This window comes from Argiope bruennichi, chromosome 2, assembly GCF_947563725.1.
Source record: "Argiope bruennichi chromosome 2, qqArgBrue1.1, whole genome shotgun sequence".
NCBI classification, from domain to species: domain Eukaryota; kingdom Metazoa; phylum Arthropoda; class Arachnida; order Araneae; family Araneidae; genus Argiope; species Argiope bruennichi.
In genome coordinates this window covers 125,128,912-125,155,920 of record NC_079152.1, presented here as the reverse complement: position 1 = coordinate 125,155,920, position 27,009 = coordinate 125,128,912, and the positions used below count along the sequence as shown (strand labels likewise).

General features: G+C 26.7%; 1 long non-coding RNA gene across 1 annotated transcript in view; it reads left to right on the top strand.

The window, feature by feature from the left end:
• Positions 1-17,690: 17,690 nt before the first annotated feature.
• LOC129962066 (uncharacterized) overlaps positions 17,691-27,009 on the top strand; it is a 33,198-nt gene continuing 23,879 nt past the window's right edge. The window contains exon 1 of the long non-coding RNA XR_008783876.1: positions 17,691-17,877. This is a non-coding gene — a long non-coding RNA (uncharacterized LOC129962066). The remainder of the gene's footprint in view (positions 17,878-27,009) is intronic.

The following is a 27,009-nucleotide window of genomic DNA, read 5'->3' as shown; positions in this document are numbered from 1 at the left end:
GTAGTTTTTTGCTAAATTCTCTATTAGTATGACACCAAATTAGACATTTAGTTTTTCTTAAAATCCTGAGAGAGGGGTATTATTTTAATTTAATTTTATAATCATTGATATCTAAATAATCACAGAATTATATGGTCTCAGGAACGATTAAATAGTAAGTCTGACAGAACATTTTTATATAAAATACGATTGTTATTCACTCTATGCATAATAAAGGTCAAAAATATTTTAACTAATCATATATAATCAAAGAAATATATCAAAATTTGAGAAACAAATTAGTGTATTATATAGATTTATACACAAGAAAAGATTTGTAATTGCATTTAGTTTCAAAATATTGTTTACGTTTATATTCAAAATATTGCATAAATAAAAAAGACAAGTAAAATTCAGCAAACTACCAAAACCAGAGTAGCCCCTAAACGGAAAACTATCCTATAACTGTGCATTTGCAACAAGATGTAGTGTAACTATAACTGTACATTTATAACAGGATGTAGTGTAACTATAACTGTACATTTACAATAGCATGTTTTAAAGACGAAACTATGCCTTTTACTTTATTTTTTTTTATCTCATTGAAGAAACATTTGACCCTAACGAAAAAATTTCATTTTTTGATGTCGATATATTTAATGCAATTTATACCATTTCGTCGCTTAAACATCAAGCTATACTTTAATTCTGACATTTATGATATATATTGGACAAATAATTTCCTTATTTCTTATGTCAGCTGTCAGTTTAAATTTTACTTATCATCAAAATAAATAAATTCAAGTTTATAAAATATCAAATGCAAGAATTTCAAGCAATACTTAAAAAAGTAAGTAAACTGAAATAAAACGTTGCAAAAATCTAGAATAATTAACAATACACGTACTTTAGAAATCCTCGCCTTTCGGATTATATTAAATCGCTGTAAGATATGTAATGATGATTTCGAAAATTTACATCTTTTAACGTTACCATACAGGTATCTGAGAATGAATATTGTAGTTCATAGAACCTCTAATTGCTTTAGAGAAATGGCTGTCTTGAACACCTGCTTTTGAAAACAGGAATCCCATATTTAAATCATAAAGTCTGGTTACTTAGTTTTAATTTTTTGTTTCATAATTTGTGTATTATAAGAGGGAGAGTTCGCTTAAGTATTCTCTTAAACTTATTATTTCTGAGAAATTATGTTTATAATACTAGTTAATTCTTATGCTATTGTATTTATAATAATATATTGCAATTCTTCTATAATTTTTATTTAATCTGCATATTATAGTATCCATTAGAAAATAAAATAAGTTAATACCTAAAATTATGGAAAAAAATGACTTCTTTATATTTTTTTCCAAAAATAATAGAAATAGAGAATTCATAAAAAATAAAGCTTATGTTAAACATAGCTTATGTTAAACTTCATTTTGATGATCAATTGGTACTTTTAAAATTGCGATTAGAACAGAAATATTAAGAAGAGTGTTTTCTAAAAAAACAACTATAATAAAATTTAGACGTTTGATTTACCCGAAATCTCAAATTATTTTTAATAGGTAAAATATTTTTATTTTAGATATTCTATCTCAAAATAAATGTAATCTGTACATGATTCTTAGCCTTTTGACTGCTGTGAACTGTTCAGTTCTGGAAGTAAATGACCGTATACATGTTTAGATAAATTATTTTAAATTTCTATATACAATGCTGAACAATAATTCCTTAGATGCAATCTTAACCAAATATTGTCAAAAATAAGTAGCGAAAATGTCAAATAATTATTCTATGCTTTAAAACTATGATGTTTATTAAATAGAGTCTTATGCACTAATCTATTCCTAGATTGTGCGAGGCCCACGCGCCATTTCATTATGGAGGAATTCTAGAAAAGCACATCTAAATAAAAGAATAAGCACAAATATAAAATTGTCTTGAAACATTTAAAAAGAAACACAATTAAATAAAAAAGATATTTAATAAATACGAATGAAATTGAAGCTACACGCAACGCAGCGCCACAACTTAAAACAATAAGCAAGCGAAGCGGTCAAAACATTGCTAGTCAAAGTTGCAAAAACTGATATCTACATTATAATCTATGAAAATTTGTTTGCAATGAACATGCCACATTAATATAAAATTGGTGAAACCCATCGAAGAATGCTGTAAGGAGCGCAAACCCTTCAGATAAATACACATAACCTATTTTTGTATTTCGAAATGGGCCATACACTAGGATCAATGATTAAGGAAAGATTTCTGAATGTTTTGTCGAAGATATTACCAGAAGTCTTAATTAATTGAGGTATCTGGATCTTACTACATCTATTGCAACCACATGTATTGTGATTGATGCATGTTGATATATTTGAAGAACCTATCTTCCATCTGAAAAGAATAGACAAAATATTAGATAACTAAAAATATCAAATTATTTAAAATGCAAAGACAGATTGATATTACTGGTTCAATATTTTACCTTGTAGATCGAATTCCAAATAACATATAGGGTTTTTCAGCCTTATAACTGATAGCGTTTTGGAAACTCAAAACCAGTACAAATCTCAATGAGCTAAACCATATTTACACTGCAATGTAGATAGATGTTAGTGATGTGCAATATGATAGACTAAATTATATCTCTATCAGTATTGCTGTTGTACATTTCTTACGTTACCGAGAGTGCGTGAAACCAAGAAAGGTGTATTATCCAAATTTAATCCAAACATCAGTGATACTTAGAGGACGACATTTGATGTATTACGAACCTATTTCTCTAGTTGAAGGCGATTTATTCATTCAAATCAAATCTCATATAAAAGCTGCAAACTTTAATTTTCCAATTGTATGATGACTATGTCTTTCCGTTCATGGAGTGTCTGCTTTTACCAGGACCATAGCAATGCATTTATTTACTAAGAGCATCTTTGTAAGTGCATTGTTCTAGAAATGTTCAAGAATACTTCACTATTCACTTTGCTATAACACATGACTTACATTAATGTCCTCGTGAAAATTTAATACAATTTGGCTACTAATTTTATAATATTGTAAATTGGCTAAAAATTACAATTTGGCTACACATTAAAAAAACTATAGGGATTAGTAGTCATATAGTTATGGTAGCTATCGAAAAATAGCACACATTATTAGATATTATGTTTAAGGCATATTCTGTACGATTCACACAGTATTAAGACACATAGTGATATATAAAAGTATTATTTATGTCAGATCTATTATCTAAAGATATTCTTTCGAATGTTTAATACACTGAATTCACTACTATAATTAGATTTTTCTATCTATACAGTGGTCTCATTTTAAAATAAAAACTTTTACTTAAAATCCAACAAAATAATTTAAACAAATAACTGCAAATTTTAATTCACATGCGTACAGTATTTTAGTTGAATAAATTGCAACAAATTCTTTCTTCCGCCTGAAAGTCTCTTTATTTTAAAAACATTCAGCTGCAACCACCGTGAAATTTCATATAAAATATTTTCTCGGAACATTTTGTTAAAGATAAACGATATTCTACTTTCTTTCTTTAATATCTATTAGCTTCGACGTCGATGATTGCTAAATATAAGCAGCTCTATTTAAAATCAAAGATGCTGAAATTTATTGTATTACATTGAATTAAATGAAAGGAGAAATGATGTGCCCCTCCAGAGATCTTTTCCTTGTATCTGTATCTGTATAGATCCATCTGTATTGCAATACAATGCATTGCAAATAACTGAGGTAATCTTAAAAATTATTATGTGGAAAAATATAAAGACTTGTTTAATAATAATAATTGAAAAATTACTGTACAAAATTTCTAGAAAAATATGATTTTTGCTTTTGTTTAACCTTTTTACCACTTTTTTACATTTTCATGTACTTGAATGAATGCTACGTTTCATTTGATTAATTCATGGGTGTTAGTCATAGAAATACCTGCCCATTCGATTATGTTAAAATTTATCAACTATTTTACTTAAGATGCAGGCATACATTTTTATTAACTATACAAAAATCTATTTCAAACTATAAAGATAGATGAAATGCAAGAGGAAATCTTTAAAGACCTATCAACACTAAAAACATTAGGAGAAGAAATATTTTATTCTTCTTCATGAGAATAAAGGTTTGCAACTGTATTTTAGAAACTTGACATTTTTGATGAAATTTAGAAAATGATATGAAATACATGATGAAATCTGATTTTTTTTTTTTAAATTTTGAAAGTTATAAAAAATTATTTTTGTTTGAATTTGTGCCACAAAACATTCATTTAAAATTTGGCACCAGTAGCTATTATTGTTAGATTTAGTACATGTTTATCTATGCAGATAATCCCTTAAAGATTTCATAGACTAGTATATCTGTGAGGAGTACAATTTCTTTAGACGACAATTTTGTATAAATGTACAATGAAACGTAATAATAATTTGTCGATGTCTCTTTAGCTTGGTAATTGAAAGTCATCATTCTCCATGCTGAAAAAGAAAAGCAAACAAGAAAATATTAATGCAATGGAGAAATTTTCTTGAATTTCTTCTAAATGTGTGTGTTAATTTATAAATATATATTCATCCTCATAAAGTGTTTAACAAAATATGACAGAATATGTCAGAATATGACAATTTCGATACAACTCTAAATAAATAAATAAATAAAAAAGATTTTTAACTCGAATGCTTTAAAAAAAATTTAAAATAAAGAATCTAGTTTTAAGCAGAACTGGAGACATATTAAACACTTTTAATATTTATACGTAATTATTTATTTATCAATATACAGAAAATGCGATGCAGACCAAACAAAAGAGCAGAGACATAACGATGTCTGAATTCCACTGGGTTGTTATGTGTGATGTATGTTGCGAGTGACATCACAGAAGAAACTATGATGACTTATAGCACCCTTTAGGCGTCCTTGATGTTGCTTCTGCGTGATATCGGCATACGACAGAAAGTAGAAATGATGCAATTTGTTTTTAGCAGTCTCCAATAATGAACTCGTCAATTCCTGCCGCCCGCTGAGTAAAAAGGACATAAAAATAGTTGGAAGCGCTGGATGTAGCGATAAACAATATTTGTTTTCAGATGCACTGAAGGGTTCTTTAGAAAGAATATCTTTAATTAAAACTATTTAAGCTTTTTTTTATGAAATCATTGTTACATGTTTTTTCCTGTTACTAGAAATAACAATAAATAAATAAATATTAATGTTATTTGCCAATAACTTAAGTTATGAGCAGATAAATAAGATGTTACCTTCTCGTAAGGCTAAAGGTAGTTGTCCTACATGCATTTGCCTTCTTGTGGCATTGTCATAATATTTTTTTTTCTTTTATACGAAACATGAAGGAATCAGAGAGCAGACACATTTTTATCGATCAATTCTTTATTTCATATTTCCTTAAAAAAGAAAAAAAAATCAAATTCTTAAAAATATTTATCGTTCGTTAACAGATTTTTACAAATTTATGTCCTGTAAATTTATTAAACTATTTCGAATGCTTTCATTTATTTACTAGTTTAAATCCGCCATACACTCCCTTTAAAATGACCAGACTTTAATTCCTTTCCCCGTAAAAATTTATCGTTTTAATTAGACAAGTTAGTCTGTTTTTGAAGATGATTTCCCAAGTGTAAAGATCACATGGATGAGTGAAATGCGGTATGTGGCATGTATATTATATTCGCAATCTAATTCAGGGCAACTATTTTTTCTGCAAATCAATCAAAATAAATTTAAAAAACCAATTCTAAAAATCCCATGTGTTAATAAACGAATGTTGTTTGTTCTATGCATATTTGCTCTTGATTCTGCAATACAGATTTTGATATATTAATTTCATACATCAAAAGATGTAACCCATATTGTTATTTGCAAATAATTTTTTAAAATCACCACAGTAGTTTTGTTGATTTCTTTTTATATTTTATTTTTCTATAAAGCTATTGTATGGTTTCAGCCACTCTCTACATCTTAAACTGCCTTACATATTTTGACGACAGTAAGGTTTTGATATTGTTCTACATTTATAAAATGCATTTTGATCTAAGAATATTTTTAACATATTAATAAATTCTTTAAAATACATTTTAATAGCTATCCGTTTTTTATTATTTTATCAAATTAATACCTTTACAAATTTTATAATTGAAAATTTCGTTAGCATTCATATATCCACTCAAATTTGTATTATCATGCATTTTATTGCGCGTAATTATATAAATAATATGCTGCCTATTTAGGCATTAAATTATTATCAGTATTTCTTTCAGAATAGATGATGCATTCATGAGACAACTGTAAAAGCCTTAACTTTCATTCATCCTAAAAAATTTTAATCTGTCACTGAAGATCCGAGAATCCAAGGACTGTATAAAACTTAGAATTCATAATTTTTTCATTCATACATTTATTGGCTGAATTTATTTTTATTTCATTAATTCAAATACTTTTGAAAGTAAAAGTAAAAAAGAAGTTCTAATATGAATTAGAGAAATTATTATTGAATAGTTCTTTGAATTATTGCATACATAAGAGAAATAATATTCTGTACGGCACTTAATACTGAAAAGTTGTATGTTTCTGTATTCTGTATTCAAATGTTTAAAAATCCCTTGGGTTTCGGCCAATAAAGTTTGTGTTTGATTAGTTCCGTTCAAATTAAAATTAAAATTTTATGGAGTTTATGCAAAATCTAGAAAGACATATAGTACAGTGAACAAAATATCGTACAGTTCCCTATATTAATATGACTTATATGAAAATCAGAATCTGAAGATTAAAAAATATTTGCTAAAGAAGCTTAAGACCGAGTCAAATAAAATATTTAATCAAAACTTTTAGTGACCATCAATCTCTGTGAACCAGCTCATTACTATAGTATATTATTGTTTGAAGAAAATATCCAAACGCATTTCTGAAAAAATGATGGTTTTTCTATTCTACTTTTTATTCCAATTAATACATAAAATGTCTTGCATTTCTTGACATTTCAATATTTTCTACTTAATGCAGTATTTCATTTGCTCGCTAGATTCCCGGCAGTTCATTTTATTATCAAGATAAATTACATATCACATCTGCCACATATTCTGCTCAAGATGTTACTTATCTCTGTCCATCCATGAAATTATTCCTAGCAATTCTCTTTTCGGCCTCTTCCGTAATAGCAGGAGCTTATTTCTCCATTTCTAGCAGCTCTGCAGTGAAGGAAATGGCTACAGAACTAATTGTTTAGAGACTGTTGGAATCTTGATTATGGCTGTAATCTGTAGACATGTCTATCACGAGAAGAAGATGTAAGGGTGTTGCATTATGTATACGATGAATCCAGGAGTAATGCGGCATTTATCTGAGTAGACATCTGTTTTCGCTTCCTTTTTTTTCCTTGTTCGGTGCTTTGAAACAACTATTTTCTATTGTCTTGGGTACCTATTTCAGTTATTTTTATTTATGATGAATCAGAAATGAGATAATGTATTCTCTGACGAAATTGGATTGCTTTTTGGGTATGAATCCGGTATTTTGATTCGTAAATTATGGATCTAGTTGGAACCAATCCGCAATCTGGAGATTTTACTTATTTAAGCAAGAATTTATTTTGAAAGTTGGTAATATTACGAAATAAGCATTTTTAAAATAGATTAATTTTAATACTCCTGTAAATCCTATTGTACTTAAAAAAACGCTTTATTTGCTCTCTATCTTTTGCTTGCACAGTTTCTGAATGAAGCGACTAAAGTTAGTAAGAATAATATTTTGCTAATTTCACATTTGAATTTAGATTCATTTTTAAGTATTTCTAGAAGTTGTACTTTTCGTGTATTCGCTATATCCAAATAATTACTATTATTCTTATCAGAATACCTATTTCCTTGCATACATATAGTATTAAAGGCATGACAGTTCCCGTATAAGTTTATATATCAGCAAAACATGTATTCTGATATCAGCAACTAGACTATTCGCCCGAGAGACAACCTACCATTTTAGGCATTCATGAAGCAATGTATGGCATTAATAAAATTTGAGATAAGTAGGTTTTTTATTATTATTATTATTATTAAAACTTAATACTAATTGAATATATTAGCAAAGTGGACTATCACAGTTTGTGAAATATAATGTGAAATTAATTATTTTTTTAGAATTAAAAAAATAAGTATGAAGTATTCCCTGACGCAGCATTTTTCGGAATTTGTATATATATATATATATATATATATATATATATATATATATATATAATTTATAACATTTTCTCGTATGTGCTTATCCTTTGGCATTTTTCTTCTTCATTTCGGCTTACTTCAGGCTTTTTCACTTTGTTTAATTTTCCAATTTATTTTTATTCTGATTTTTCCTTTTATTTTATGTATATTAGACACATAGTATATACTTTTTCAATACAAAGCAAATGCAAAATATTGAATATAAAATAATTCAAAATAAAATTAGATTTAAAAAGGAGGCAAAATAAACGAGATCAAAATTGAAGCAGATGATTGATCATTATCTTTATAAATGAGAAGAAAAAAAAACGAAAACACTCATATAAATTTCCATATTTAACCTATATAGAAGAGCAGTATTTGTGTATTTATTTTTGCAAGGATATAATAACTAATAATACTTATACATAAAATAAAGTATTAGATTCGCAAAAGAATCAGCCAACAGTTTTCCTTGGCAAAACCTGTGGCATGAAAAAATAAATGTAAAATGCCACATACATGAATAATATGGATATATCAACCAAGTAAACAATTAATTGCATTTAATATGTTTATGTATGAAATTATCTAATTGAACAACCTGAACTAATAAACTTTACATAATACAATCGTTTCTCTGTTAGATATATAATACATCTATAAAGAGATTGCTTAAATACTTTGTAAACAAATTTATCAATATCCAACTCTTGGATACTTGGATACTTTGCACTTGGTTCAATCTTAGTGTAGCACGCAAAAGTATTGGATGGTTTTCGATTTCTGCTATAGATCTATGATCCTAATTTTTGGGAAGGATAAAAGAGCGAAGAATGCGAAAGGTGATGGATGAACCCCCAAAAGCTGAACTGAATAGCTGTCTTGAGAAGAGAGAGCAGAACGTTCAACCATTCATCACAAATATTACATTTTTGGCTCTTGAAAATTGCGCACCAAAAATTCCAGAAAATGCCTGTGTAAATTTGGAAGTTGTTTTTGGATATCACGTTTGTAAGTTAATCCTATTTCGAGAAATATGCTTCTTTTACCGTTTCTTTCATTTATTTTACTTAAAGTTTCGAAAAAGGAATATATATATATATATATATTTTTAAATTTTGATTGCCGAAGAGACTCAATTTAACACCACGCGATAGTTGTTAAAAACGTACCCAACAAATAATTATAATTTATGCCACATATAGATTCCCTGCACAGAAAATACACAAAATATATTAATAATTAAAGTCACTCAAAAATTTAAACATAAGTCTTGTGAACACAAATACAAGTAAATTGCACATTTTTTTTAAAGAAATAGGCCATAAGATAATCAGGTGTTTACTTAGTGTTTAATGTAAATTAAGTTTGTGTAAATATTTTACATATTATTTTATTACATTTTTATTATATTTTCCTACATAACCAATTATGAAATGTGTCGAAACTATAAAGTTTTCATGATACGAATTTTGTTACAAATTACCAACAAAGATAAAACATTTCATAACATTCGAGGAAAATAATTATTTACATTGACATTAAATAACATATATTAATATTAACATTAAATAATATTAATTATTAATATCACTTGCCTGTGGCGCCTTGCCAGTGGCCACCTTAAATGTCTTTTCTTTTCTCAGGGTGAAAAATTTTACCCTCTTTGCCCGAAATGCTGCCAGCATCAGGCCTCTGCTGAACATATTCTGGACTGTTTAGGATTTCATTGGGGAGAAATTTATTCTTCTCCCTTCCTCGTTTTTGACTTTCTTCTTGTCAGCGGATTTTTGGATTTGGTCTGACTAAGTCTGGCCATGGAGATTAGCAACAACAACAACAATTATTAATATTATTAACATTAAATAATATTAATACTATAACATTAATTATTAACATTAAATAATATTAATACTATAACATTAATTATTAACATTAAATAATATTAATACTATAACATTAATTATTAACATTAAATAACATTCAAGGATTATAATTGATTCAGAATATTATTATATGTCAGACGTTGAATATAAACTGAGAAATATTAAAAAGAAATTATATTTCAGAAAGAAGATGAAAACTGCATACAATGCAAAATATTTTTGCTTAATTTACACCTTTTTTGACTTATAAATCTATTTGCCTAATAATCAGGGCATAGAAATTAGGGTTTGGAACACCATGAGGATGCACATCCGGTATGCATATAAAAAATTGTGTGCCTTAAATACTGCAGAATTATTGAATGAATAATATAAATATTTTAAAAGTACATGGAAATCTTTTTCTTGCTGTTACTTTATGAAAAAAAAAATATTATTTTTCATGTTTATATTATTTCTTACTAATACATCCTGAAAATTACAGTTTCTAGGTTACGTTTGGAGTAATATTTATCTTATTCATTCCATCTGAATGTTTTCCAACGTGGTGGCAACTCGTTGATAGAAACTAATTTTTCTCGTGGGAATTCAGTGAGCTCGTTTGATTTTTTTTTTTTTTGTATGAAAAAAAAATGTTAGAAAAATGTTTAAAATACTTTTTTAATAATTTATTATAAATCAGAATTTGTATGTTAAAAATTGGTATGATTGAAAACAAATATATTTTTTCAAATTTTAAGATGATTAAAAAATCTATTTTTGCTCGATAATATTTTCAAATTATACCTCAATAAAAAGTCAAAATTTCACTTAATTTTTAAGGAATTGATATTCTAATTTCAGTTACATTTAAAAGGGTTTGTAGATCTTTCTCCCAAACATCAAGTTGGGAATTACCACTTTCCAAAGCATATATGTATCAAGTTTCCTATCTATAGATCAAACGATCTTTCCTATAATACACCAAGACACACACATTAATACACACACACACACACATTAATACACACACACACACACACACATTAATACACACACACACACACACATTAATACACACACACACACACACATTAATACACACACACACACACATTAATACACACACACATTAATACACACACACACACACACACACATTAATACACACACACACACACACACACATTAATACACACACACACACACACAAAAAAAAAATGCGAATAGTAGCTAGGAAATCTCAAAGTAAATTAAAACATAAATAATTTTTGTAATGTGTCTTAGTTTTTTTTCTATATTAAATTCTTGGATTTTTTTTGTCTCTCATTATATATACACTGTGATTTCATTGTCTTTCTTTAATACATTCAGTGGTTCCGGAAGATTCTACGATTGTTGTTTTGACATTAAGATATTTTTTAATCTAAAACTCTTTTATCCGCCGTAAAAAATTCTTATTATTCTAACCATTCTTATAATTATTATTTTAATTTTTATTATTTTTTCAGATATTGCGATTTTATGAATACCTATAAAATATTAAGCATTATCCGGAACATTCATTCCAAGACGCTGACATTGCAATGCCGTTCACAGACTTGTAATTTTTATTATTAATTTATCCATTAATAATCTAGATTTCTAAAAATAAATATTCAAATTCATGGCATGATTAATTCGAAATGGAAATATCATACTTCACATTAATGATATTCTAATTTTAAGAAAAGTGTTCTTAAATTCTTAATTTGGTTTAATTATTCTTTGCAAATATAGATACAAATATGCACAAGATTGATATTTGATTGGAAAATTACAAGTAAATTGAAATTTTAAATATATTTATTATTTAATTTAACACTTAGAGACAGACCATCTAATAATTTCTGACTTTTCATTGCATCACATTTCTTAACAATATGCAAATTCTTTATTTTTGCTTCAATATTTAAGAAACGATGTTAAAACAACCCTGCTTTTTTAATTATTTTATATATATATATATATATATATATTTGGTACTCTCAAGTCGATAAAAATTCCGCTTTTTGAATTTTATACTTACAGCTTTCTCACAAAGTATTAAACAGCCATTATAAGGGCAGGATATCAAGAACGATACCCTCTTCTAATATTTTATTTTATATTTTACTGGAAAATCACCAAATCTTTTTACAATGAAGCAAAGTAAGTAACTTTTCTAAAAACGTTATATTTTTGTCAATGTTTATTTATATATTTGATGAATTCACTACTCCTTCTGTGTTAATAATCTACCCATCAATTCTGGATCGTTTTTGAAAAAAAGATCAGATTTTTCAAAATTGAAATATAATTTTACTCTTTCTGTAATTTTGATAGATTTGAAAATGCCACGAATTAACAGAAAGGCACATTGTTTAATAAAGAATTATAAGAGGTGTAAAGTTGATAAATCAGATTTCTCTAATAAAACAATTTAGGATAACGTTTTTGTCTTTTAGTTATCAAATTCATTGGTGAACCGAAAATTAATGACTGTATTTGTATTACTGAAACATTTTATTTTTAACAAAGCGAAAATTAGAACTTTTTTTTACAATATAGTTTTGTTTTATGTCAAAAATAGCAATTATAAAAGTTTATACAGCTGTTTCTTAACCCATTTTAATTAATTTCGTTTTTATCAGAAACATTGTTTGTTTCAAACAGGTTCTTTTCCAAATTATATTTTATTTAAACCGTTCACAATTATTATTAAGTATTGATAAATATTTGAGGAAAAGAAATTAAGAATAATTCCTTAAATATAATGTCTATAAAGCATTCAAATATACAAATTATTATTTTTTCAATTTTTGAAGATTATAGCTAAATTAATTTACAGTAATAATTGGCTATGAACACAATAAAATATTATAAAATCTTTAATTTCTTGTTTAAAAAATCATTAGCTGTAGTTTAAGAAAATAACATATTGAATGCCAGTTGCTGTAGTTGTAATATTACTATACTGAAATTTAAAAACATTTTTCTCAATTTTCTGAGTAGAAAAAACATTTTGAATTCTTAAATATGTATACAGTTTACATTTGACAACAATAAAACAAATCAGAGTCTTTGGAAATTGTAGACAAAAGGTCTTTTTGGCACTGAGTCCCATTAAATGTCCAAAATTACTAAAAAATTTTACTGTCATTAGAAACAAACATTTTCACATAATTTTATATTACAAATATACATTTGGAAAAGTGAGTGAAAAGATAATTTAGAATATGCCATTCTTATAAATATGGAACATACAAAATAAACTAAATTAGTTTAACTAAATAAATGAATACTTTCTTCAAAAATTTTTAGTTTGTGTTGCTGCATAACATGTACTTGATAAGTATAAATTTTTCAACTTTGGGTCATTAATAATCATTTTAAAGAGAGTGCAAAAATATTATAATCGGCTTTATCTCCTTGGTTGAAACGATAATTATGATTCTGAATGTCATTAGGATTAATTCTGAGACACCGGGAGAAAAAAAAAAGAGTATTCCTGGAAATTTGAATAACTATGCAGATTTAATAGTTATTTATTTCAAGGTACTTAATCATAAGTTAAGAACATGCAGATCCTAAAATTTAGATTTTTATCTTTTGCATTTTTATATTGCCCCTCAATTTAATATATTAGTTTTGTATTATATTAGTTTTCTCCCCTTGGAATAAGCAGATATTTAAGATACTTCGAGTAGAAATTGTATTATAGAATGAAAGCATGAACACAAGGAATTTCTGAATCTGCTTCCATGATTTATGTTTAACTTAAAAGTATTGAACATAAATGTGGCATTTAAAAAGCATTCATTATTCCAATTTAATTGTGTTTGCTTAAATAGAAGTCCAAGTTTATTGATCATTTACGGGCTGTTCAAAAAAGTGAGAAAATATATTTTTTCGCTAAATATTGTACTTAGACAAATATTTAGCGAAACAATATAGACAATTTCGCTAAATATGGTTCGTAGATTTAGACTTCCAAATACTAAGTTTTCTTAAATAAGATTATCACTTTTATGAAAGCTATTTTCTTTCTGTGAAGGATGACAATAGAGTTTTAAAAAGATTATTTACCATCACAGTGTAAAATTGTCAATTAAAAAAATGTTTTATTTATATCCATTTACACACAAAGTGTCGCATTTCTATTTGTACACTGTACAGACGTTATTTAAGCGTTTTAAATTTAGAGATACTAATCACAAATTTAGATGAAATCATTTATTTCAGAAATGCGAATTTAATCAATAAGAAATAATTTCCGTATGAAGGAATAAGAAGGAATAATTTCCATTTGCCAAGTAGTACATCATTAAGTTAAGACATAAAAAAATGTGTTCACCACACATATCTCCAATTGCCTCCAATCTCTACTATATATAAAGAGTAGAGAAACTAGATATTTAAGGTATATGAAATAAATATGGGATGTTGACTAAAAAAAAACTCTGCTAGAAGTTATGTGCTTTTTAATAGAATGACACATTTCAGTAACAAATAATGTTTGGTATGCTGACGATTTATAATGCGTGGATTCCTAATGCTGGCTAAAATGCAGGAGAGTACAAATGCCGTTTTCGAATTTCCGGCATCTATTTTAGATTTCATCCTATAAAGCGGTTTAGTGATTTCAAACGGCTGCATTTTTATCTTGAAGGAGAATAAAAAGGAAGGTGAGTCATTGTAAAAGTGATGCTAAATTGATATTCGTATTTTTCAAATACGCCCTTGCTGTTGTACGGATAATCAGTCCATAACTCATCATTCTAAAATCGACAATACATGTCGACTTAATACTTGTATCCATACAGTATTTGTGGAGTCTATGAACAGAATAAGACAGTTTCTTTGACAACTACATGATCAACGTCTAGAAATTTGCAATTAGATCCCATCCAATGTATTATCAAATCTGTTTTTTCAGAGAAATGCAGTTCGAACACATGAATGTTACTTTAATCGAAATAGAAGCACTGATCTGTAAATCTATCACTTTTGAAACAGTAAAAATCCATTCTCGACACTACTTGCATATCATCTTTTTGACTGGTAGTTGTTCCGTTTGGTACACCATTATATTGAATAATGACCTATACCTTCCATTAATTCTGAGTGTCATTGCGTCTGAACTAAGGGATGGATTGGCTTTGGCAAAATACGCTCTGTACATTTATAATGACAAATTCGAAAAGTCTATCGTTAAATCATAAATGCTGGACTCATCACATAAGTGCAAATATTCTTATTGTTGTTGCTGTTTATAATGGAAATTGCCATGGACAAGCTCGCTTACGAAGTCAGCGATTTTAAGCCAGGGGAGCGACACTTGTTTTAGTAGCGCCAAGAGTACGTCTTAGTTACTCACAGATCACATTCGCTTGCACAACTTTTTATAGGAGGACACATTAACACTCCTCGCAGATAGAGCAGATGAAGAACAAACATGACCGAACAAGCACTCGAACCCAGGACGTCCAGATCACAGTGAAGATGCGCCACCCCTATGCCATGACGCAGGCGCAACTATTCTTAAACGAATGAAACTTTGAATAACTGCCAATGTGAACATTTTGAACACATTTATTAGCATTTCAATTTCCACAATATTGGACTTTTTTAAATATAAGGAAACTCAATAAATGCATTAATATTTTACGATTCTGCTTTTTAATACTCTTTTGAGATGCGTATTTTATCCCTGAAAGTTACTACAAACATCATTAAAAGATCAGTAAAAGGAATGGAAAAATTTTGTAATTCATGAAATTTACCTTTTAATATCTCAGCAAATTTTATGGATATAATAATGAAAATCTGTGTCTTTCTTGCTGAAAGTAAGAAAAATAAGTTCTTCATTGACATTTTTTTTCTGTGACGTGAATAAAAATTTAATTTTCTAACCTTTTAAAATCTCCCTCTATAGAAATCAAAGTCGTTTCATACATCTGGTTAACTTATTTGGAAAAAAAAAAAAGAAAAAAGAAAACTTCACATTTTGAACTGTATAACAAAATCAATTGTTGAAAGTATTTGAAGTTGAAAAGTCCAGTTGAACTATTTGAGAATTGTTAGAGTTTGTATGCTTCATTTTGAGTCATGACGATTAAAGAAATATCGAGTTAATATATACTTTATCCGTAAACATAGGACCTCTCTTCATTCTGCAAGGAACCAGGAACTAAAATTTGTTCCAGAAAACTGAAAATTAAATTTTATTTCAAACCCTTTGAATTCAATAGAAAAAAATGGAATTCATAAATAAGCTAATATCAAGTAACCGTACAATCAATACATTTTAAAAAATCATTACATTTTAAAATGCAAAATAAGTGAAATATTTGAAAAGTTGACAAATGTTTATTTCATACAACTAGACAATATACATATTACATAAATGAATGAAATTATTTAAACAAAAAAAAAAAAAATAATTGCCAACTTACAAATTACAACACACATACACATAAAGAAAAAATTATTTTACACAAAAGAAATATTTATTCTGAGTCTGATGGAATAAACATATATAGAAATCGATATTGTAATAAAATTAGCACTAAAAACATAAAACAATTTTTGCAACATTGAGGAATACAACTCGAATATAGAGAATGTAATTTAGAATTCTAAATGAATGCAAAAAGGAATTCTAGGGAATGTATTTAGAGTTCTAAATGTAGTATTCATAAATTTAAAATATAGTAGCGTTAGGCTAAGTAAATATCAGGAAGGCTAATAAACATGAAAAGATAAACAATGAAAAAAACTATTTTTATATTGTTCAGAAATACCTGGACTCTGAGAATGTAGAAACACAATTTATCAAAATTTTAACTTGGCAGAACGTTCTATTTATATCACACTTAGCATTGCAGATTTAGGTATTTCGTAGACAGTTTATCCCTAACTTTTATATTAATAGAAATAAATAAGCATTTTTCTATCAACCTACTAAAAGAATAATTTACAAATGCGCTTTCAATTATACAAAAAGTATAATTAAACGTGCATCATTATTGGAAAGATTTTATATTATTTAGGAATGATAAAATTACTAAGGTCTTGATTTCCTACATAAAAGTATGCATATTTTCTATACAAGAACATTTTAAGTAGAAAATATGTAAAATCTGATACAGAATTTTAATGAGTTTCTGAGTTAATGATGAATAAATTAGTTTTAATGAGTTCCATGAGTAAACATGCACATACGCATAAAAATTAAATGCATGCGTTCAAAATTAAAAAAAAAAATAGACGCGGTTTCTTATATAGCTTTGACACTAGTAGCTGCTATAAAAATTTGATTTAAAATAATTTCAATTATATTAATAGCTTAAAATTCTTTTAGACACCTTTTAAATTATTTATAGTAATCATGGAAAAGATACGAAAAAACTTTTCAATTTCATGCTTTATGAATAGGTCAGATATTTTTACATCAGTGATGAAATGGCTGAGCATGGAATGGGTAGGAATTGGCAAGAGAATCAAATAAATTCAGAAGCAATCTTTTCCACATCTGCACAGGATAAGCCTTTTTCTTTAGAAATGGCAGAGGTTGCTTTGGCACAGAAACCACCCATCCCTCCTTAGGGAAGATTCAAGCTCTGTTGGATTCATGCCAGGTGATCATGCTGTACATTTTATACACTCGACACACTGTTATAAAATTGAAACATCTAAAAGAAACGTTCTGGGACATCGAACGTTCTCATTCAATAAAAGGAAGATGTCACCCGTGGTTCCAGTGAGAGGTAAGTTTCTTGTTGAAATTTTTTCCATGTTGAAATGCGAATGATACTCAAATCTATAATTTCACTCATTCTTTTTCCTATGTTCTAAATTCTAAATATTTAGTTGACTGCCCTAATTTAACGCAAACACGACTGCTATCCACTGCAAACTAGATCTTGATTTGCATCAGTTGTTTTCGATGTCCCTCTGAGATATTCCAAATGTTATGACAATTTTCCTACTTTCACCTCTGTCTAAAAGTTTTAGCCGAATGAAATGAAAATAAAACATCTATATGAATTATATTGAGGAATGATATATTATAGCGTTTTTGAACTCCTTTTTGTTTGTAACTAGAAAATCTCAAATTAAAGATAAATAGCATTTCTTGTTCCGCTTACATGGAATTTATAAACATACAATTATTCTCGTTTTTTGTTGTTACCCTTGGATGCACCAGATCTCCTTCGTGTATTTCCATTTACTCAGCATCAGTTTCCGAATTCGACAAATTATGTTTAGAGACGAAACAAAGAAATTTGAACAAACTGAAAATCTGAATAAAACTTGAAAGAAATCTGGTGATAAAAATGATTAACTATTAACTGAATTCTAATAAAACATGGTATACCTCAACGTAGTGTTCGATACCTACAAAGGTGCATGAAATTTTCTCAAGGTTTACGCGGGAAAAACGATGACATGGGGTGACATTGATTGTAATAGTTTGTAGTTATATTTACTAACTTCTACAAGCATAGTAGAGGAATGGAGATGAGTACTTGTTGCAGTGATAATATATCAAGTGAAAAGTGAAGTGATGAACAATTTTGATGTAAAATTCTTTCAGAAAAAAATATTGTTGAATACAGCACAGAGAATTACCTAGATTTCTCGGCCTACTGAAGTTTCCTTGTCTTTTTTATTTGAATTCTAATAATTATTAGTTATTAATTTATTGATCTTCGTCCGTGGGAATTTTTTCCAATGTCATGGAAGATTTGTCAAGAATTGTATTAATTGTATTATTCATTAGATGAATACAATTACTTAGATTAATTGTATTCATCAGATGAGTAAAAGATGCCAAAAATAATTTTAATTTGAAGATAAGCATAAATTATTAATCATATTTCCTTTAAAAATTAGGTCATACCTTCTGAGGAAGGAGTTTACCAGGGCATTGAGGGTTAATAGTATTCCATCCTTCGTTTCCAATTAACCCTTAAGGCAGTAACATTTCATTTCAAATTGGAAGTGCAAGAAAGATGACTGTAGCTCATTTATGGTAATGAATAAAATAAATAACCTAAGCGTTTTGTTCTAACAGTTTACTTTTTATAGTGACAAGGTTTTCATAATCATGGAAGAAATAGTTATTTTTTTTACATTACAAATAGTATTAAACATTAGATGAATAACTTGCAAAACTTGTCAATGTTACTCCCACACTAAATATGCGGAGTAATTTACAAAAACTAAAACTATAACTGAACTCACCACATCATCGATTTCAGAAAAATAAACTTCAAAATTACGTCACTTCATGGAGATAGATATAACTTGATTTCACAGCTTTGATGCACTTATGAGTAAAGCGAAAACCAGCATCCACACTGGAACTTTGGTATTCCCATATCTGAAATGCCTTCCTCAAAAGGACAGAAGCATGTAAAATAAGGAAACATGCAAAAACATATAAAGTAAATCAGGACAGAAATATATAAAGGTAGAAACTTTGCTTTCATGCAAAGTAACAAACTATGTTTTGGAAAAATATTTTGAATAATACTAAATTTTCAGATTATACACTTTATTCTTCACAATGTTTATTTAAAAAGTGCTTTTTGATGCTAATGTAAACTTAGTTCTGCTATAAAACTATTTTTTGTTTGTTTTGTGTTTAGGCTTGAATTTGAATAAATTGTTTTTCACGAAATATCGGAAATCAACGAAATATCTTAAGGTCGTTAATAACTTTTTAAAAGAACTTTATGTAAATTCGCTGAAATATATTTTTAATTATTAGAAATTACGCAGCTTGAATAATTATAGGCTTTTTTTTTGTTAACAGGAAAGTGCATTTAAAAAAAAGTAAGAAGTAATTTTCATGAATGTGCTCTGGATTTAATTCAATTGAAATAAAATTTGACAATTAATGTATATGAAGCTCAAAAAAAATAAGTATTAAATTTCATGTTGAAGACCAACTGTATTGTTGACTTGATTCCAAAATCAAAATCTTTATGAAAATACTACTCTGACGAAAAAAAAAATCGTGAAATATTATTGCAATCTTTATTACTCAAGATAATGAGATACATCAATGATAATGAGATACATCATTACAAATATATGAATATTGGGATATCTTTTAGGGCTTAGATATTTCAGTAATATGTGTGGTATTGTTATAATTCCTAGAAAATAATGCGAAAGTCCTTGCTCGTATAAGACTTTTATATAAACCATTATCAACAGGATAATGGAAACGATTATTTTGAAATATTTAGTATAGCTTGTGCTGTTTATGAAGTAGCTTGCTTTATTAAATTATCCGTCAGTTTTCTTGAAAAGATAATTCTGATCGCCTTTATTCATATTTGGGAATAAAGTCAGAATCTAATCTCGATTGTTGCTTCTACAAATTTATTTATTCACTAACAATGGATGCGAAAATACGTCTTTCAAACCATTTTCGGAACGATTATTTTGTGATGCATTTTGCCATCTTTGTTAATACTCCTGCAAGCTCAGATGCTCCCATTTACACGAACTGTCTTGAATTGAGGAATGGATTGAGGTTGAATTCTGTATTGGGTAAGACATACTCTTCAGAAAATGGGAAGAATACCAAAATCTTTAAAGTCCGTCGCCTGAAATAATAACGTTTGCATTGTATGATTCTTGGAGCATGATCATTAATGCGTTTCAGCAAATGTGTCAAACTTTATTATATGGTAGATGGTTTTGTAAAGCGAAAATATTTATTTACAATAATTACTTCAATAAATATTTTTTCGTAAAGTTTGATTGAATTTATTGTCTTTAAGTCCCAATTGGTTTAAAATTATAATAAATTTATAATAAATTAATTAATTATATTGTTATAAAAATAATCGGAAATTGTAAAAAAAAAAAAAAAAAAAAAAAAAAAACTATTAATATTTGAATACCTCGTATCTTCTGAGTTCCCTCAGTCAAAAAGAAATATACCATATATTTACCTTAAATTATCTACTTGAGAATGTGGTGAATGATAACAACAACTTTTGTATTTTGCAACTTGTATTTTGTATTTGCAAGATTAAAATAAAAATATTTCAAACCGGAATATCAAAATTTAACAAATATATCTTTTGATTTCTCTACTTCTGGATAAAGAATAAATCATTAAATTCGCTCATTAAATCGATATTTTATTTTAATAACCGCATATAAAATCAGAAACAACTTAATAGAAACTAATGAAATTTGTAAAGTTTAGCATGTGTATAATAAATTCAAATTCAAATTTTAAAATGATTTAAACATGAGCTGTTATTTAACAGAAATAAGTTATATTTGTTAATTTAAATGGAACACTGTATGCAAAGTATAGTTTGAAATGGTGTTTGTTTTAAAAATTCATGCTCAATATCAAAACATAATTTTAAAAATTAATTTATTTCTTATATCGAAGTTACTGAGATTGAATTGATTGGGCAAATGGTTAAATTACTACTCAAATATTCCAAGTGAATTTAGAAAATAGAAAAACTTTAAGACAAATAGATAATTTTAATAAGTTGAATTTTACAAAAAATAAATACGACATTCACTTAAGAATATGATAAGCATACTTAAGAAAAAGCATACTTGCGAATTTTAAATAATCGATTTATGTTCCTGGATAAACTTATAAAGTTCTATTTACTTAAGATATTTATATATTCTATTTATTCAAACAGTTAATTTTAAATGGATATACAGGTTATTCAAATGGAACATTATTTAACAGAATGCATTTTTAAAAGAAGAAATTAAATTTTATCCAGTCATAAACTTTTTCCAACTGTGTATACTTTTCATTTATATAAACTTTTTCAACTATAAGTATTTTTGGTATTTAAAATTATTTTTTCAATAATTTTCATGACATTCTTAATAATATAATTATATAACTCTCTATACTTTTCAAATTACATGAATTATTTGGCTAATAAAACGAATTTATAAACATTATCAATTTATCATGCAAATGATAGCTCGGAGAATCCGAGACATTTTTTTTTTTATACACAAGATTAATAATTGTACTCAAGCTGTGGTAATTCTTCTATGTACTCAAGCTTCTGGTAATTTATTCTATATATTTAAAGAATGGTTTGAGCAAAATAATCAATGCATAAAACCCAAAGAGAAGAATGTTTAAAGAGATGTGTTTCTGTCACTGAAAATGGTCCAAACTTCTTAAAATTGATAATAAATGAGATAAATATGATATTTTCAATGTGATCTAAAGAAAAGGTTACAATAAACTAAAATAGAAACAAATAATAACCCCAAGCCAAAAAGGAAGAAAGATTTTATATCAAAACAATTCTTATCACATCCATATATTGTTAAAGTTTTATGCAAAAATAATGTATTTCACATGGAGATATATTCGTTGGTGAATATTATTTGAAAGTTTTGAAACGTTTGATGACCAGAAAATTGGAATGAAAACTTTTCATATACTTTGCATAAAGATGCATCGAGTTACAACCCACTTCTTTTCTGAAAATGTTAGATAAATAATGACTGCATATTGAATAATCCAGAGTTTTCATTTAGCAATATTTTTATCTGATAGTACTTAATTCCTACACCATAGAATGAAATAATAAAGGGTATAATTTTGATGATATTTCGATCATGCGATCTCTTTTAAATAAATTTGTAAGTACAGTAATTCAAGTCACTCTTAAGACTGTTGTATAAAATGTACTGAAGCTGTAGAGGCTCATCTTCAGTACATTTCAAATATAAAGATATCTGCACGAGTAAATTTTTGTATCTTTTTTTCAAACTCGCATACTACAAATATCACATCTGACTCAGTCATACTACAAATTCTTTGATACACTATATATATATATATATATATATATATATATATATATATATATATATATATATATATATATATATATATATACATTGAATTGTTATATTCCCTATTCTTTAGTAATATATCTAAAAGTCTGTAACACATCATGTTTTTTGGAAATGACCTTGATAGTAAAACTTTTATGAAAATTTAGACAATTGTTTTCTAAAACATACTTCAAAGAGATTTTGGATGACTTAATTGACTTAATGAAATTTTAGATAATTTAACTTACATAATCAACATGAAATAATTTAGCATATATATATATATATATATATATATATATATATATATATATATATATTAATTTTCTGGTTTTCTTATTAATATATTTCCACTAATTTATCATATGCATTTAGAATTCCTATATTTCAATTGTTTTCATTGTTACTATAACTATCGATAATTCTTGATGATATCCTAAATAATTGTAATCAGTAAGAAGAAATAACATTAAATATATTTATGAATTCTTGTCTCTTCAACTGAAAGCTATTAATAATGCAGATACTTAACACAGTTTCAACAGTCATCTTGCTTTCTTCTTAAAATTAATAACAGTTTGAAATGTTTCTCGCAGTATTAAGATTGTCTTTGTAACTATGGCACGTTTCCTGCTGTCATTTTGATTAAATTACATATTTTATAATCTGTAGAAGAAAATGTAACAAACTTGTAAGAGTTCGAATTCAAAAACAAAAATGTTACTAATATTAAAATGTGTAATTTGAGCAAAATATTTTATATTAATTTTAATTAGAATATATAAAGATATTGTAGTTTTTCAGTTTCATATGTGTGTTACAAAACATCTTCAGTATTCAAAAGTTGTAAGATTTTATCTTGAACTTGGACAGTAATGTGTCGCATTAGAATTTAAAGACAATATATATATATATATATAATTGAGGTGAAATGAATGCATAAACAATAATCCTAGTCCACCCGCATTAAGAAAATAGAGATAAGATAGTTTAAAAAGTGTGTTAAAAAGACTATTGTCTGAAAGTTATTGTGGAAGTTTAAAGTGATAAGCACTATATGTGCAATATTATTCTATTCAAATGTTTGACAAAAGATGAAAGCGTTGTAAGAAATAACGAGCATTTAATATTCCCGTATATCCATAACTCAAACAAATTTTATTATAAGTTAATATTTAACATTAAATGATGTAAGTAACGAAATTCCCCTCAATAATCTCAGATCCGCTTATAAAGTAATAAAATTATAATAAAAATAGAAAATTTCAATATTGTAATGCATAAATAATTTAAAGTAATAAAATATTAAAATATAATTATAATTAAAATAAAATGATGTAATAAAAGCTAAACAAATTATAGTAGATACAGTGAAATATTTAATAATTATTAAGAATAATCCTTTTCCGGCTGAATGACGATAAAAAATTATAAAAATGAACTTAAAATATGAACTTATATACTGAAATAAAATATATGTTTTCATCAAAATTTGTATTTTCCATTTCAGTAATTGGATATTTTTTTTTATCAAAAATCTAAAATTATTCATAATTTTACTTTCTAAGTTTCATTTTTCCAAAGCTTTTGTTGCTGAGTTTATCTCAAAACCCTGTACACAAATTCTGCTTCTTTCACTCAAAACTAGGAAATGGTCAATATGATCAGATAAAATCATATCTCATAAATAATAATTCTGTAATTCTGAAAAGAGTTTTATAAAATCCTTTCAGTCAGAAGATAAAACTTATTCTAAATTAAAATATCTTTATTTGACTCGGCGAAGTAAAATATAAATGAAACCATTTACTGATAGCGGTTACGGATCGCATTGCTCTTGTACTCTTTCAGCACAGCTCGCGACATGGGGTCTCTCTATCTACTTGCTTTCTGCACTCCCTGCGTGATATTACCACTTCCGTAACAAATTAGGTGTCCTACCAAGCATCGTTTTCAGTATGGTTGAACACATTAACAATGTTGATGGTGTTTCTTTTTCTCGCTTGTACAAGTCCATTAAGACCTCCGACCGAAAATGGGTGAATTACTTCGCAATGTCACAGGACAAGGATATATTTTATCACCTGAAAATATCCGCAGGAGCTTTATTGTTTCGAATATAATAGTTCCTTACTATTCAGGATAAGTTTGGATGTATGGCAAACTAAGGGATTAAATTTTATTTTTTGAAATTAATAGATTTTAATTTTCTGATTAAAGTTAGTTCTACCTGTTTTTGTTTTAGGAAGTCAAAGGAAATACATTTGCTTATTGACTATTTTAATGCACTAAGACATAATTTGTATGTTTCATTACATTATTCAATAATGTACATATATTTATATCCAAAATCTTATTTTCTAAAACACACAAAATTGTTAGTAATTATAATTTTCAACATTAAAAACCTAATATAGATTGTTTATGCATAGGGAGATTCTTAATTTGGAACTTTGATTCTTCTATTTAAAAATATTTTTACACAAAATAAAAGAAAATTGAGTTTAAATATTTTTTTTGAATAATTATTCTTTGCATATTTGGTATTTCATAATTGAAATTATTGAGATAAAAGTATTATACAAAAGTCTTTACCACAGAAAATATATTTTTGCTTTGTATTACATTTAACAATAACATTCTGGACAAAATAAATATTTTGAAAATATATTTTCAGGCCTTTAAGCTCTGCTTGATTTAAGATTAATATTTTTAGTAGGATGGACATATAATAAAATTATCATATCAGGAAAAGGCATATAAATGGAATATATATATATTTTAATTCCTTTTGCAATACAAAATAAAATCTTTTCGTTACAAACAAAATCCAAACAAGTTAAATGCTTATATTTTTGAATTTTTTTCCTTTTTTTTATATACTAAAATTTTCTTTCTCATTTATGCCGAAAGTTTTAATGCATTAAGGGCTAAAACAATTATCGATTCATCTGATATCCTCCTGTAAAAATGAAAGTCCATTTCAACATTTCTGTTTAAATTATTTACTAACACTAAGTAGGAAATTAAAATTTAAAAATACTTATATATTTATTTAAAACGATTTTAACATTCACATGCTTTATAGTTTAGTAGAAATGTTAACTTTTTTGGAAATAAATCACAAGAAAATGTGTGAAGCTTGGATAGGAAATATTGATACTGAAAAGCTGAAAAAAGTGAGTATATTTTTTTTTCTTAGTTGCATCTCTAATTATTATAAGCTATAGATTATTCGAATTTTTTATTTAAAGTCATAGTTTTCTTTTAAATAATGAGTAGTTGAAATTGTACTATTTTTTTAAACTTAATTTTTTTCAAAAAGCTAAATATTAAACTATGTTTTGCCAAATTTAGTATTTCTAGTTTCAATAGTTTTTCTGTAGATGCTTGACATGAAAAAAAAACTTGCATTTGGAAAAATACAAACAATTTTTATAGTTACACAATTCTTTATATTTACTGAATAATTTACTTAATTTATAATAATAATAAAAGAAAAGACCATGAATGGAAATCAGGCTTTTAATTAAATATGGATATATGAAAAAATTAGTGCAAGGATATTCTTAAAAAAGAAATAAAATTTAGCTAATAAAGACCAATAAACAAAAATTGAATAAAGCAAAACACAGAGGAATCAAAATGTCAAAAATCTTAGAAAACTGTTATTGTAACCCTGTAGTATATTATTGCTATTTTTACAAAAAAGAAACATTATACATAGAAATAGAAATATATTGTGAAATTCACATACATGGTGTTTGGGAACTATTTAAAGCATTAGCATTTAAATTGATCCATATAAAATTAGCGGAAATACCAGGTAAATCAATATTTAAATAATATATATATTCATGGATGAATATATATATTTTATTGTTTTTTTCTTGCTAATACCTACCAAAATGTATCTTTAACGAGAAATAGTAAGGTTTTCACGTCTAGGAGCAATCCAATTTAGCAAGTGACCACCTTTTCTCGTCACAGATTCACCATAAATAAAAATTAGTCCAATAGGTACCTAAGAC